The sequence below is a fragment of the Camelus dromedarius genome, chromosome 6, assembly GCF_036321535.1.
Source record: "Camelus dromedarius isolate mCamDro1 chromosome 6, mCamDro1.pat, whole genome shotgun sequence".
Classification (NCBI taxonomy): Eukaryota; Metazoa; Chordata; class Mammalia; order Artiodactyla; family Camelidae; genus Camelus; species Camelus dromedarius.
This window is the reverse complement of record NC_087441.1, coordinates 21,044,447-21,061,393: the sequence shown is the minus strand read 5'-3', so window position 1 is coordinate 21,061,393 and position 16,947 is coordinate 21,044,447.

The following is a 16,947-nucleotide window of genomic DNA, read 5'->3' as shown; positions in this document are numbered from 1 at the left end:
TAATGGTTTGCTATATAATTTTTTACTATAGTCATAGTATTTATTTTTCTACATTCACACTTTTAGCCTTGAAGTTTTGTTGTGAAGAAGGAATTTTAAATCATTTTTAATAGACACCGAATTTCATTCAACCCATTTATAAATAATTTATCTTTCCTTCTACGGGTATGAAATGTAAATCTTTTTCTTAAATTACACACTCAAATTATATTCATCTTTTCCTGTACAAATACAATTCCATTTGTAAATTTACTATCGTGTAAAATATGGTTTGTGGCTGTTAGAATATGTTTCTCCCATTTTTTTCATTTTAAAATTATTCTTGGCTACTAATGACCTGTCCCATAAGAACTTTAGAATTGTGTTGAAGTCCTAATCTCCAGTATCAAAAAATGTGACTGTATTTAGAGATAGAGCCTTTAAAGAACTGAACAGGCTAAACTGAGGTCATTAGGCTGGATTCTAATCCAATTTGACTGTTTTCCTTGTAAGAAAATTGTTAATACCGTAACTTATAAATCTGTTTTCTAAGTTGCTTTTCACATGCTTTATCCTTTCTTTCACTTTCCAGGAGAATATACCTTCAATAAAATCAAGTGTCCCATTTAGCTCATATGAGACTTTTTTGAGGTAACGTTTCTTTGAACATTAAGGTTTCATTATGCGAGGAGCTTTATACTTATTTATTTCAAAATTCAAAAGTTAGTGAATGGGGAGTGAAAAACTCTCCTAGATCTGATCTCCATACACCTAAATTCCAGATCCTGAGGCAACCAATGTTGTGGTTAATTTTGCATTCCCCAGTAATCTTTTATATACACACATAAACATATTCCCCCAATTTTTATGCTAATATCCCACAATTATAGTCTATTATAACTTATGTAATATATCCTGCATATTTTCTATCATACAGTTAAGATAATTTTCCTCCTACTTTTTATGGGAACATATCTCATCATATAAATCATTGTCAAGTCTATTTTGATGGGCTTTTGAGGTATTTCTAATAATTTATAATTGCATACAAAGCTGTAATAAGCTTGGATATATATCATTTTTAAAATTGATGAGTAAATCTGTGATATATTTTGAGAAGAACAATTGCTGTCAAAGGCATGTTCATTTTTAATTATGTAAGGTATTAGAAAGTCTTGCTAAAACACTTCAGGTAATTTTAGGTTTTCATACAATCATACTGAAATATTAAAAATTATTAAAGTAACACTAAATCCAATGTAATGTAAACTCTGCAAAGGTATAGGCCTACGGTTTTTGCTATCACTACAACTCAATAAATCACCTGGTTTATAATAAATGCTTAACCAGTATTTTTGAATGAACATGTGGTACAATGTACGTTTGTTGTTTTGGTCACTTAGCGCTCATTTTGCTTTCTGCTATTAACTAACAATACCATCCTGATTTTGCATTGAGGAAATCACCCACTCTGCAACCTGTCATTGGGCTTAGGGTTGCTTCCAAACCCAGTTCCCGAGTGATAATGAAAACTTGTCATTACAACGGAATCCCGGATAATTCAATGATTTAGTGATTAATTCAATGATTCAGTAAATCATTAATTCAGTGATATGTGACCCAATCCCATCCAGTGAGAGATGGTCAGATTTTCTTAGACAAATTTCTTGGCAAATTTAATAGGATTTGAACATGGGATGATGCAAGTCTTACATTGCTACAGTCACTGACACTACAAGGAGAGTCTCTCTGAGAATGAGATATACAGAAGATGTATGAGGCTAAGAGAATGAGAAACAATGGGCACTAAAGACATTAATCCTAGGAAACTAAAATGCCTAAAATCAACTCAATCAATTTTTCAATTATGTGTGTCAACACTTTCCTTAAGCCATTTTGTATTCAATTTCCTGTAATTTCCAGTCAAAACTCCTTTAACTGATTCATGTATTCTTTAATGTAATATTTATTTCCATTTGATCTTAGTTAAATCCTCCTATACATCACTAATACATTTTATTTTATCTCTTTTTTGTTCTTGATTAATAATGCAAGGTTTATCAGAGTACTAGCCTTCTTAAAGTACTTTTATCTTTATTAATTCTTTCTACTTCCTTCCTTAGAATAATAACAGTATTTGGTTTCTTAATATGAATATTTAGTTCAAAAAAAGTAAATGAATAGATTAATTTGAAATTTGAAAGCTTACCTGAGAAGCTTTCAAACCTATTTCATTAATTATGATAAAAAGGTATGGAATGACCACTTTTTCCTTAAAAAATCCTTCTTTTTTTCATTCATCAATGATTCTTTTCAAATATTGCACAGAGGTCAGTGTATATAGCTGATACAGATTTTATGTTTTTAAATATACTACAGTTTTCTTTGGGCGTGATAAAGTTTACTATTATTTCATGACCACTTAAAAAGATAATATTTACTTATAAATCATAACATTTGTGTTTTCAAACTAAGGATGATTTTCATTACATTAATGTCAGATACTCATCATTGTGCTTAGTATTCTACTATAGCAAATATAAGGTTATTAGAAAACAGTTTTATTGTATCAAAGATAAATTAAAATTTTCCTCAGCTTGAAACTTCTCAACTGTAAGTTCTCTTTAAATACTGCTTTTAGTAAACCCTACTGATTTACATAATTGTTTATAATTACATAGTTGTTTATAATTAAATACTAGTCAGATAAAATTTCATAAAATGACAGTCTCCAAAAGATATATAGAATATATTATTGGTTTCTTATACGAAGTTTGATATGTAAACAAAGTTTTAAAGAATAAATTTATTTCTAATTAAAATTGTAAAATATTTACCACTTCAATTTTTTTTTTACCTGATATAGAAAAGTTATCATTTAAAACCTATCCTTTACAGTGGGGATTGCTATTTATCTGTCCATATATACTTTCCAAGACATTTTTCCATTGAAAAATTACTTAAAAGTTTTACACATAGAAGTTTATGTGTGCCAAATATGGCAATTACAGAAGTACTGCAAGACCGTAATTTTGAAGACTATCTCATTCCTTGTGGCTCATGTGGCCTAATCTTCATGTAAGTCAATACCCTTTTTTGAGTGACAAACAGTGACAAAGGCAAAGAAAATGGGGCAAATACAATGGCTTGAATGGATGCACAAAGACAGTATTGGTAAAGGAACATGAGATTTTTCCAACAATTACAGCAGACAACATGACAGTCATAACTGAATGAACACCACACTGTAAATGAAAAGCAGCTATGGACTATTTCAGCTTTGATTTTGTGAAGAATGAGTAATAATGTTCCCAAGAGTTAATGGGGCATTCACTGACTCATGAAAGTTTAGTGAGTTAGAAATGAACCACTCATTTACCATCCAAAGCACTCTGAAGTGGCACTTGTGGATAAATAAAGCCATTCATCCATGGGACTCAAATACGATTTAATATTGACTTTAGTATACACTATCAAAAATGATCCAGGTGAATCATGACTTGCTACTTCTTAAAAGAAGGAAAACTTGCTAAATCTTAACAGAAGGAGCTGGCAAAGCAAAGAACTGAATTGTATCTGACACATTTGAGGATTTTCAATAATTTATTTTCTTCTTACCCATTTGAAAAAGTATAACCATGTATCTGGACTGTTTGCCTAGGGGGGCGAGCTTATTGAAATTCACCCATCTTCCACATTTTTGTGAAACAGATATGTATTCTGTCTTCCTTCTTCCATTATGTGCTTTTTAAAAATATGTAAGTGTGTGGTTATAAAATACGCTCATGGAAAGTAATTTTAATAAGGAAAAAAATGAGAGAAAATATTTAAAAACACTTGGAATTCCATCTAAAGGTAACCATAAAAGCTTTGCTTCATTTTGTTGACATTATACACACATTTTTACAATCATGCCCCTTACATACGTTGTAAATCATGAATCCAATCCACTACATTAATCTTCCTTTGATGTGCTTTTACTAAGAGCAAATTTATCACCACATTCTAAGTCCTGTAATTTTCAGACAGGCACTCTTCATGAAATGATAAAGAGTTGGTTTTTACGTGGCTAACGGCTATGCAAATTGAGCCTCAACTACTTACTAAATGAACTTCCCTGCATCTTCAGTAATTCTGCTTACCAAGTGTTTCAATTTCAAAAACACAAGTCATCCAGAAGAGATTCTTGTTTTGCCATAGATGAGAATAGTACCTTGTGTGCGCACACACGTGTAAACGTGTGTATGTATACCTCAGCACAGGGGTTTTTCCAACAGTATCCTCTCACCAAGAAAAATGATCAAAGTCCAGAGTTAATTTCTCCCCACAGCTGAGTCGGTATTGCGTGTTCTGAAAGGAGGCCCGCTCACTCTTCTTGTAAGGCTTTCAGGTTCACTGCACAATTCCAAGCCTCAATCTGCATAAGAATGCTACCTTGGCTGCAGGCCTGAAGTATCAGGGGAATAAAGCTCTGACATCAGCTACTCTCCCGACTCAGAGTGTAATGATGTGTTAGAAAAACCGTGCCTCCTGCTGGGGGCTGGCTCCTCACAGTCCGCGTACAAGGCTTCACCAGCCAAGGACAGTCTTGGGATGTCTTTGCTGGATAGTTCTACCGAACCCTACAAATCCCAGGATTCTACCACTTATCCAATAGCTCAGTCCTGGCTGGAATCTGCTTCCATCTTTCTCCTGTTGTTCTCTGTAATTCAATTGTCACCCAACCCAGAAACCTTAGAAACAATGTTCATTACTCCTGCCTTTTCTCAGTTAGATCCAAGAATTCTATTTCCCAAATGCCTCTCTAGTTGACTGCCTCACTTCTTTAAGCAAACAAATAGTAGATAATAATGATCATCTAGTGTCTGCTTAGTTCCTACGTACAGAGTAGTTGAAAACATTATAGACTACATTTATGACAAAGCTTATTTCATATACAACTCCAGTGAGTTTTTTCCCCTGTCTTATACAGTTGATTGGAAATGAAATTTATACTAGTTACTGAGGGAGCTGGAGAAAAGAAATAATTTACAATATATTTGGAGAGATAAAATGAAAATATAAGCAAGCAACACAGTACTGTCTCACAACAGTAGATGATTGAGATCCTCTCTCCTGCAGAGAATATGCAGATAAACATGGACTGGCATAGTCAGAAAAAAACTTCAGGATATGGTAGGACTTTTCTGAGCTATGAAAGCTGAGTAAAGTTGGGTATCTGGTAGACTATAAAACATCAGGTGACGATGATAGTATGAATATATATTCATAAATAGAGACAAGGCCACTTAGAACTTCAAAACAAGGCCATCACAATATGAAATAAGAACTGATAAGGTCTTCAACAAGGACATGATTTCGGTAAGTAGAGTTTCAGTATAGAGAAGTACCTGGACTCCAGGAGATCAGATGTGTGTGGGCCTCTACTGAAATGATCCCATTGTAAGACGATGTAGGTCTGGATGAAGTGATGGGAAGGGGAGATGACAGAGCTAAAGCTAACTCTATAGTCTGCAGTACTGTCATTAGGATAATATGATATTAAAAAAAATGAAATAAAGACATTTGGATTAAGTTAGTTTTTGAGGAAAGGTGCAGGGGAAGTATGCAGTTATTTGCTTAAATAAGTTTTCTGTTCTTTTTAGGCCACAAATGGGGGAAAAGACAGAACCATCTAATCAACCAATAAAAAACTAGACAGGTATGAAGTAGAAGCATTCATTCAAGATTTACCTTGGGTCCATTTCAGTAAAAATGGTTGTTAAGGTTACCCCAATTCTCATTTTGAAATAATAACAGCTGCTAAAATTGAGTGCTTACTATATGCCAGGCACTATGATAAAGCATAATATATTCTATTTAACATGGAAAGCCAATAAAGTAGGACCATCATTTATTATAATGTAACAAGTGAGAAAATGGAAATCAAGGGAAGTTTAAAAACCTTTTAAAGGTCATAGAATTTGGGAGACACAGAGCTAGAGTTTAACCCTGATCAATCTTCAGAGTGTAAGTTTGCAACATTCTATGATACTGTCTCTTTCTCATATATAAGGTCCTATCTATAAATCTTACTTTCAAAATAGCCCATTAATGTGGACTCTAATGATTCAATTTTAATGACAAAATATTACTTACTTTTTGAATCAAGATGAACAAGAGTTCAACCATATTATATGTCTGGTTCTATTTTTTTTTTTTTATTAAATCCTTGTGGTCTAAATTTCAAGATGATCTTAAAATAATTGAGCCTGACAACAGATAATGTCATTTGCTATTAGGCCCAGAACATAGGATGACTTATAAAGTTGCTGATGCTAAGTTTTATTGATATTATCTATAATTTCATGGATTTTTCTGTAATGAAATCCATTTACCAGAATAATGTGGCATAGTTTCTTCTACAATGACCAACAAAATTCGTTTGACTTATACTAAAGCAGTTTTATAAATGAGCATATTCAAACTTAGAAATTTGGCAAAGAGACTGCATAAGAGGAACATTCATCATAATATGTACAAATATAAATGACAGAGTAGCTAGCAAAGCATTTGCTATTATTATATTGCAAACTGACCCAGCCAGAACACAAATTAGTAATAATTTTACTCTAAAATTTTATTTAGCCAAGCGTTTGAGAGAGGAGAAGAGATAAATTCTAAGTTTAAGACATAAAGATTCTTTTTTATGCATAGAACTATTTTTTTTTCTCTTTGGTATGCTTTCGTACTTGGTTATGGTCCTACATAAAATCACATTCTTTTAAATCTCCTTCACTGAAGTTTCTTCCACATATCCCCCAAAATAAATGTTTCCCAATTCTTTCTTTGACCATCCTTTTCATTCTCCCTATATTACTTTGAAACTATAACTGATACTCAATTCTTTAAGACTCAATCTCAAACTTACTTTTGTGCTCCAGACTCCACTTTTCTACTTCAAGTTGTTCTTCATCAACATCTTTCCTAATCATTCTCTCTGCCTCCCTCCCCCCACCTCCTTTCAGTAATTTCACCATCCTCATCACTGCCTTCTATTATCAGTGGACCAATATCACATACTTATATCAAGTTCTGCAAATCCAGGCTCTACAAGTTTTACTGCATTTCTAAATGCACCATTCTTGATCACCTGTTAGTCACCTTGCTTTCAGAAGACTGAAATGGGCTCCCAACTGATTTTCCAGTCTCTTCCCTCATATTGCTTCAAAATCCATAAACTGAACCAGAGCTCTAATCTTTACTTCTTTATCCAACCTACTCCCAGTAAAAAATTAACAAATGGTTCCAAATGTATCCCCACACAGAACTCACTTAATCAATAATTCAAGCTCTCATATAACCTGATTTCTACAGATGAATCTTTGCCTTCACTATAACTTTCATACATATTACATTTATCCAAACTGTAATCCTATTTATTCAAAATAGGTCTTTCCTCATAATTCTTTTCTTGTGCTATTCTCAGTGTCAGGAACATCATTTCTTATGTGTGGGAATTTCTAGATGCTATCAATCTTTTAACTCTTGAGATCCAGTTCATATAATACCAACAGTAGAAGGTATTTCCTTTTCTCCAGCTTCCTAAACTATAAGTAATTACTTCCCTCCAACACTATCATTTATATTCTCTTCTGACACTAAGAATGTTTAGCCTTATATTGTTCTTTTTATTAGTTACTGTAAAATGATTTATCCCCAAATCCAGTGGCTTAAAGAAATAATACTATAATCTCATGGTTTCTGTGGGGCAAGAATACGAGAGAGTGCCTAGGTGGCTTGTTCTGGCTCAGGTTCGTCATGAGGTTGTAATCAAGATGGCATCTTGGATAGTCATCATCTGAAGACCTGAATGGGGCAGGAAGAGTCACTTCCAAATTATGCACTTATGTATTAGGCAGTGGCTTCAGTTCCTTGCCATTTGAGATTCCACATAAGGATGCTCAAATTTCCTCGTGATATGACATGTCCTCATGACAGGGTCCCTGACAGCAAGTGATCCGAGAGAGGAGGAATAATGAGGCATCCAGAAGGTCTCTCGTCTTGTATCTCATGTACTGTAACTTTTGCCTTTTTTGTTAGAAACGATTCACTAAGTCCAACCCATACTTAAGATAATTAGGCTCCATGTACTGAATGGAAAAATAAAGAATTTGTGGATTTATTTTTAGACAGCCACGCTTAATTTAAATGTGTATTCTTCTACATTGTTTACTTCGAAGCAGGCACCCTGCTTGCTTTCTTTGTATCCCCCAGAAAAGCTCTGTGCTATGTATGTTTTTTTATCTGTTTGTGTTCAGGCACTTGATTTGATTTATATTTACACATTTTTGGGTTCAGAACTCTGAAAAAGGTCAATTAAATAGTTATAGCACAGAGAAAATAGTTGAAAGTTTACTTAACTTTTCCTTAAAATATCCAATATTTTAATACAAGTCTAGCAAATGCAAGAGCTTGTGAACAGTAGTATATTTCTTTGACAGATCAAAAAACACATAGTATCTACTGTTTCTAGATGAAGGAGACTGACACATAGAAAGGCTGACAATGAAGATATGTCACTACTAGACTTTCAATTTCAATGGACAGGCTTGGTTATTTCTGGTGGCTGTTTTTCTCTTGGTATTTTATAGAATAGTGTTTCTGTTAAATATCTTTTTAAAATGTCTCTTTTGAAGGACAGAGTTTGAAATTTAAAAACATGATTTGATTCTGCAAATCATGTCTTTTAAACAGTTTTCAACTGACAAATCATTGAAGTGAAAATAATATATGTCTAAAAGACTGTTCTTGTACTTCCCAAAGAGTTAATTTTGGATTTATCACTTTAAATGTAAAAATATATATATTTTTATTCATAAATATATCACTTTTTATAGAAGAAATGGTATTTTGAGTAATTAACTGATCATATTTAAGTGTTTGAATAGATAATAAATTTACATATTCTCATTTTAAGAATCACTCTTTGAGGTGAAAGAACCTAATCTTTTTAAATAAATGGCTGTAAAAACCCTATTCTTGCAGATAATTTTGAATTCTTCTAACTATAAAATTTTATCTTATTTAATAAAAAATTCTGTTTACTGAAACAAAGGCTTTTACCTCTTCAATATGAAGTTTGAGTATTAAGTGACAATATATAATTTCTAAACTTCAGTTTAGAAATTGTTAAAGATGCAATCAGAAAATATTCAAAACATTTTCCCAAAGCCTTATAAGATGAGTACATCCTACATTCTAGGTTATGTGGTCATCTAAAAACTGACAGGTAGTCATAAAGCTGTTTACATTATAATTATCTGCAGAAAGTCAGGTTCTAGTTCCAATGTCCCTATCTATTTCCCTTCATTTTGGAGTCCTGGATACAGCAAAATTCATAGCAAAATCAACCCAAATATACAGTAGACATTTCCCTCCATTCCTGAGGAAGGTATTAGGGAAGGCAGCCAGACAAAACCAAGGTAAACCATCAGAAAAATCAGAGATCCAGAAGTGAGCCCATCAAGAAGCAGATGTTTCTCTGGCAGAGGAATAAACCTGGAAGAAATAGTGCAATGGGGTCATTGGAGAAATAAATCCAGGAACCTGAACCTTGCCTGAGAAAATATGTAGGTCATAGAAGACAGATAGATGTAGCATAAATCAAGGAAGCTGGTGATTCAGGAGTCTGAAATTTTGCCTGATTAAGGAAAGCAGTGAAGTAGAAAGTTCAACAGTATTTCCTAACTTCTTCTATCTTGGTCTGTATTTCTCGCTTTAAATATTTTTAATCAAAGGAGAGATATTAAAAGTCTAAGTTTGTAACATTAATGGGTGATAACGCTGAACCATAATATTTTTTCACATTTCTTCTCAAATCTAACCATATTTAAAAATTCATTTTCTATCTAGCATTAAAAATATTCAACTGTGAATTATTTCTAGAAGGTGAAAAATAGCAAAAATACCTTCTGTTTCTTTTTTAAACAAAACTTTTCCAGCTTTGAGATACATAAATATAACGTAAGTTTAAAGTATACAATGTGAAGATTTGACATGCATATATACTGCAAAGTGATTACCTCATTTATTTTTATACTTATGTTAGAATCTATAAGAGGTAAGGATATTTGGTTTTGTTTTTGAAGGGTTTATTTGGGACTATTTCCATACATTGCTAATCTAGTAATTGTTCCTCAGAATTATGCTTTGGGAAGTGCTCCATTAAAATGGCTAATTTCCAACCTCTATTTCACCTTCATTAAAAGGGAAAATTTGTCTCCTGAAGTTGAACAACAATTGCCCTTTTATGTCAAATAATGCGTGTATTTTCCAGAAGGAAGAGAAAAAATGGACTCAGATGATTCATGTATAAACATTGCTGTCAAGCATGCGTGCAAAAGGTGGTCAGCTGCAGGCCGCGTGTCTGGCTGTACCACTCAGTCATGAGAATTTCCTCTGGCTCCTCAGGATCTCATGGCTCTAAGTCCATTCCCATTCGTGGAGCTTTGTGGAGAATATGTATGTTGTTTTTTCTAAAATGAACCTTTACCTGAAATCTATTTGATGAAACAATTTGAGTGCCTATACATCAACTATTTAATAGCTATTTGTCTATGGAATAAGGAATCACTGGGGCACTCTGCCTACATTGAGTATGTCTATATTTCAACATGGAATCATTTCTACAACAGGAAACAATCATGCTACATCTATAAAACTAAAAATGCAATGGACAAAGGAGTCAGGCTGTAGTAAACTAAGGAATAAAGATACTATTTTTCACAATCTAATAATAAAAACGTCCAAGAAAAATGCAGAACAAACTGTTTAAATACAAGATTATATCCTGTAGAGAAAATATGTTTATTACATTACATTGATTTTCTAACATTTATAGGATAAGACAATGAATTAATATTTTCTCCAAAATGGAATAATTTTCCAGTTACTCATTTTTTTCTATTTAATTATTAGTGGATCTTTAAATTTCAAGGCTATGGAGAATTCATTTTCCTTCAAATAAATGTAACAACTGGTACATTGTGTCTTTGAAATAGCAAGTTTATTGCCAAGAAAGATAAAGGCAACAAAAACTCACAGAAAATAGAAATATGAAAAGACAGGAAGTTTGGTAATACTGACTGGGAAATTCCAATCCTCATTAGAACAGTGCTCTAAATGCTCCCTACCAGATTACTATGCGGTAACTATTGAAAGAAAGAAATATCTTCAAGTGAAAACAAAAAGAAATAATAATCTTTGACACTGTTTTGTGAGGGACAACAATTTTGTCAAATATATTGCTTTTTCACATCTAAGTGGTAGGATTTATTTTAAATGGCTTTTTATTTTTTTATCATTCTTTTATTATGAACTTTATAATTCAAACTTTTTCAAGTCAACAAAAGCAAAATATTCTCATAAGGAATATCATTTCTCTTGTTCCTTCCTTTTATTTTCCTGTCTTGTTGGAATTTAATAAAATCGATCCAAATGCTACAAATGCCCTTTGTCAATGTCTTCTATTTATTTCTTTGCCATGTCTCCAGATGTTTTCTAATGCCAAATATAAGGTTAAATTAATCTCTATTTATAAATAATGAAATAAAATTGGAAAGCATCTTAAAACTCACATCACTAGAATCCTACATGATGACTTCTTTTAAAGCATATGTGATACTTGTTTATGTGATACTTGGTTATTATTTACTAATCTACTTCTGGTTTCAGATCGCCTTTTGAATGCAGCTTATCCCATCATTAAGTTTTTGCTTATGTTGGTCTAAAATCTGATATATAACTTCATCCATTTATAAGTAATTATCACTCCTTTCCTTGCTTCTTTTCAGGATTCCATCATTCCTCTAATTCTGAGAAATCTTAGGAAATTTTGGTTCCAATAAAGACATTTCATTTCTATCACTTCATATACTCAGCCTCAGTGGAAAAAAAAAAAACCAAAAACATGAAAACCTGAGGCTTTAAGCCAAATTCTTCCCTCTTATAGGGATACAGGCCCACTGAATTAAGGATCTCATCTTAATGACATCTACGGAGACCTGATTTTTAAGTAGGGCCACATTTGGAGGTCGTGGGGGTTGGGACTTCAACATGAATTTGTGAGGGACTCAAATCAATCCATAAAACTTTCAATTGTTTCATTTCTTTCTTAAAATGTGCATTTGTTAATACTTTTCTCAGTATATTAGCCATTAAACTTCTGTTTTCCCATATTGTTCTTAAATCAAACATATTTGTATACAACCTACGCACATCTTCCCATATACTTCAAATCATCTCTAGATTACCTATAACACTTAGTACAATGGAAATACTATGTAAATAGTTATAAGCGCAATGTAAATACTATGTAAATTTTTGCCATTGCACATCAAATTCAGTTTTGCTTTTTGGAACTTTCTGGAATTTTTCAAATATTTTTGATCCACAGCTGGTTGAATCTGCCAGTCGGAAACCCACAGATATGGAGGGTTGACATAACTGCTTGCTAAACCATTAGTTACCTCAGGTTTAAGAGACTTTTGAATCAAAATCTGTTGTTTTTTTCGCTAAGTGAATACTGTGTTTCATACACATTATGTTAAAATATCCAGTAAGATTTCTATCTTTGAAATATTTGACCAATATCAGAGAAGCTAACTAAAATGTTACTGTTTCCTGAATAGGATTCATCTTCTAAGAAAATGGAGGTAGATTTCACTTCATTTTCTTGTATTTCTCATATTTTAAAACTGAAAGCAGAAGATTCTTACTTTGAATTAAATTATTTCCCTTGTAGAGTTTTTCTAACATCCTAGAAATAATTGTTTATGTTTTGGGTTATCCAACACAGGACACATTTAAGATATGAGGTGAATGATACAACTGGAATGTGAATGAGTGCGTGTGTTTTGAGAGAGGCGAGCATTGATAAGTCAAAGGTTGCATTTCTTTTATAAAACAGACCAAAGATAAAAAGCTTGTGGTGAGCTCAAATTGTGTGAAAAGGTACTGAATAGTGTCACACTTCATAAATGCAATATCCTATAACAAGGATTGTTTAGCATTATTTTGTTAGGAATATCTCATCGATGAACACTGTTAGGCATATTACATTTAAACGAAAACTAACTAAAAAACAACTTTGCTTGAGTGTGTGTGTGTGCACAAACACCCTTGAAAAACTTCAGAACAGCCCCTAAAGCTTTGTCTTCAATTGACTTTAATAACCCTTCAGAAGTCTGTCAAATTCTTAGTAAGATTCATTTTTCAGAAGCCTGTAGTGGCGTCATTTAGTCTCTAGGATACACAGAAGTTTGACTCTTGAGAGGATTTCAGGTTTTATCCTGGTAGTGCAGTCAGACTTCCTTGCTCCAGCTCTCTGCTCCCCTCTATTAACCTCTCCCAGTAATCAGCAAACACACATCACAGCTTCAGTGCCTTCCTGGTGGCTTTCTTCTTGTGCTGTATAATTGTTAGCCTTCAAAATATTTTAATCAGTATTGAGATTTCTTTGAAATGTTAGCCATGTTATTATTACTGAGGAAATTAATCAGAGTCTCTCCACCAGCACCCTGGATCTAAAGGTACGTGAAGAAATGGAGAGGGACTGAAAACAGCCATTGAAGAAGATCCAGCTCATTAAAATCAAGTATCATTAGGGACAAGGATTGGCATGAAGTAAAAAAGATGGATTTACACAGTTTATGTAATCAAAATACCTTCTTTTGAATATTAAGTTTCTTGTAATGTTTTTCTATACCAATGTTAACACAAAGGAACTTATTTTTTTAATATTCTGATATTTATAAATAGTACTTTAAACAAGCTAAAATGGTATCATCTGGTTTTTGACATGCATTTGATTTTCTTTTATTTCTCCACTTTGTTTTCTTTCTGTTCTAAAAGGATGTTTTCCACTATCAAGTAACTAGGAAAGATCAGAATGTGTCATGAAATCTATATACCAAAAGAACTATTAGGATGACACAATATTCATGTGGACCTAGGGAATTATACTTTAAAAAACACTCATAGTGGTCGTAGTCAACAGGGTAATTGAGACCAACTCTCTCAGTAAGAACAACTAGGAAAGCTAGACAAAATATTAAATTCTGCACAAAGGCATCAAAGAGAAACTAGAGCAGTTAAATCAGAATTAAGGAATAACTATTTGTCAACAAAACAAAAAAAAGTGAAAAAATTTCAAAAAGTTAAAGATAATCACAACTTTGAAAGTTAACCTGTATCCATAGTACACCAAGGGGTCCTACAAATCAATTAATATAATCAACTTTAAAAGGGCTAGCAGACTTAACCAGACATCTCAAAAATGGCAAAAGTTGTTCAACTCCCTTAGTCTCAAAGCAATATAAACTAACACAAAAGATACCACTACAGTCAACTAACATGGCTACAACTCAAGTCTTAATACCAAATGTAGCTAAGGATATGGAAAACCTGATGTGGATAACCTGGAACTCTCATAGACTGTTAGCGTATAAATTAATACTGTCACATTGGAAAACTGTTTCGTGTTGTCTACTAAATTTGAATGAATGCATATTTATGACACAGAAATTTCATATATAGTATGCATGCACGTGTGCAGCAAGAGACATTTTTTGAAGAAACTTCTGCATTACACATGAAACAAACTAAATAGCTATCAACACTGGAATAACTGCAAGTAGATAAACTGCAGCATATTCACAACATAGAATACGCTAAAAGCTAAAATAATGATATATAGCTATTTGTAATGCCATGTATAACTCTTATAAACAATATTGAGGGAAAGATGCCAGATACAGAAGAATCTATACAATATAGCAGTTACATAAAAATTAAAAACCTGCTAAAGTTAATCTACAGTGCTAGAAATCAGGATTACCTCTAGGGAGGAGTAGGCAGGAATGGTTTTGTAGGTCATAAGGGTTTCTGGTATGCTAGCAAAAAAATTTTTTTTTGACTCAGGTAGTAAATAAATGGGTGGATCCACTTGGTGATATTGTCTTTGTTGTACATTTAGGGTTCATGTATCTTTCTATCCCTATGTTATTTTAATTAAAAAAAATTACATTTTCTCACAATGTTGTTTCGGGTAAATTTTTTTTTTTTTTACTTTTCTAATAATTTTTCATATAACTGCCTGTAAGTCAACTAAAGAACTTTCAGTTAAATTTTACGACTTATAAAAATATTTCAAAGGAATATTTGTAATTTTTTAAGTAAGTGGGCTTAAATATGATAAACTGAATACAACTTTGGAAAACTGGAAAATTTCTTTGATACCGTTTTTTAGTCTCATAACAGCACTTCCTTACCTCATTGAGAAACTAAGAGAGTCCATTATGATAGAGCTATGAAATGACTTATGCTTGGTGTTATGTAATTATGAATTTTCAGTAGAAAATTAGCACCAAGACCAAATAAGTTAACTAAGCCAACTATCTTAATACATATATATTTATAGTAAAAGTGTTGACCAGCTAACTGCAGGTACATATAACCTTGCATATAAACATTCATATGTAATTCCAAGTAGTACATTATTTCATGCAGGTTATCCTAATTTATATGGTTAGTTTAAACAGAAATATTAATCCTAAAAATAAAACCCAACAACTGACTGTAACAGTAACATAATTTACACAATTTGGGAAGTACAAAAAGCAAGCACCATAATTATCTTCCACATCTAAATGTGATCATAGACAGAGTTCTCTTTTCCAGTCCATATTTTTCCTGTTCAGATAAAAGCGTATTCACCACACATTGGACATATTTACTCTGCTCTTTTCTACTCGTAATTGTCTAGCAAAACTTCTACCAAGTTATTAAAAATGAACTGTGAACAAACTTTGAAGGTTGTCTATGGCACTGCCTAAATAAAATGCTTATAATCATTTTACCTTTGTTAGGTACTTAAGGTTTTTGCATTTAAAGTTTTTGCTATAAAAATACTGTAACATTTAGTTAGAATACCTAATTTCAACTGGAATACTAGGCTAAAGTATACAGTTGATAGATTTTGATAGATACACTGTTGATCTTGAATCACTTGATCTTTAGAGAAAGCATTTTCAAGTTCCTAAAAATTATAGTATCAGGAATGACTATTTTAAGTTTACTAAGTTTGCTACTACAGGTCCTAAAGATGGAATACAACAATGGCTATTTGCTATTTGATAATTTTAAGATGTTTATACTACATTTTAATGAAAAACTAAACATTTCAAATAGCACTTAAAGGACTACAGTAAGCTAATCTCCCTTCCACACCAAACCCTCTATTACCTGTGGCCAGCTGAAGAATGATGAAGTCATTTGGCGTCTCCATTTTTGAAAGAACTACTCTATATAAACATTTACGCCAATGCTTTTTAAAATTAACTCCAACTAAATTTTCAATTTCTTTCAAGGTAATTTTTGTTTCAAGAATCTCTTGTTTTTAGGGTCATTTTGGTACGTGTATTTTCCTAGAAAGTATTTTAATTAAAAGTTATTCTGCATTATTTTGACTTCATACCTGTGATACTTCCCCCAAATTTAATTTTGTGGACAATACTATGCTTTTGTTCCTTTTCCTTGATAAAGTGATATGTTTGACAACTCCTGTCTCATTTTTATTTTTTGGAGGTTTACAAGTTTTGGAGGTTTACAAGTTTTAATTGTAATTTTTGGCCTAACATACACATTTTAGTTTTCATCTAATTTTGTTTCAATATTTTTATCAACTTTCTTCTTCATCTCCTTTTGCTTTTCTCAATTTGAAAAATATCAGTTGTTAAAATCAGTTTCACTGTTTTGCTACAATATCACTAGAGGAAAATGTACATTCTTATTGATTTGCCAGTGTTTTGAATGATGGCAAGGAAACTGATAGCTGGACTGGGAACTTGTAAAATCATTAATTTGTCACCCACTCCATAGATATTTTTAAATACTGATTCCACGTGAGGTTCATAGATATAGTGAGAC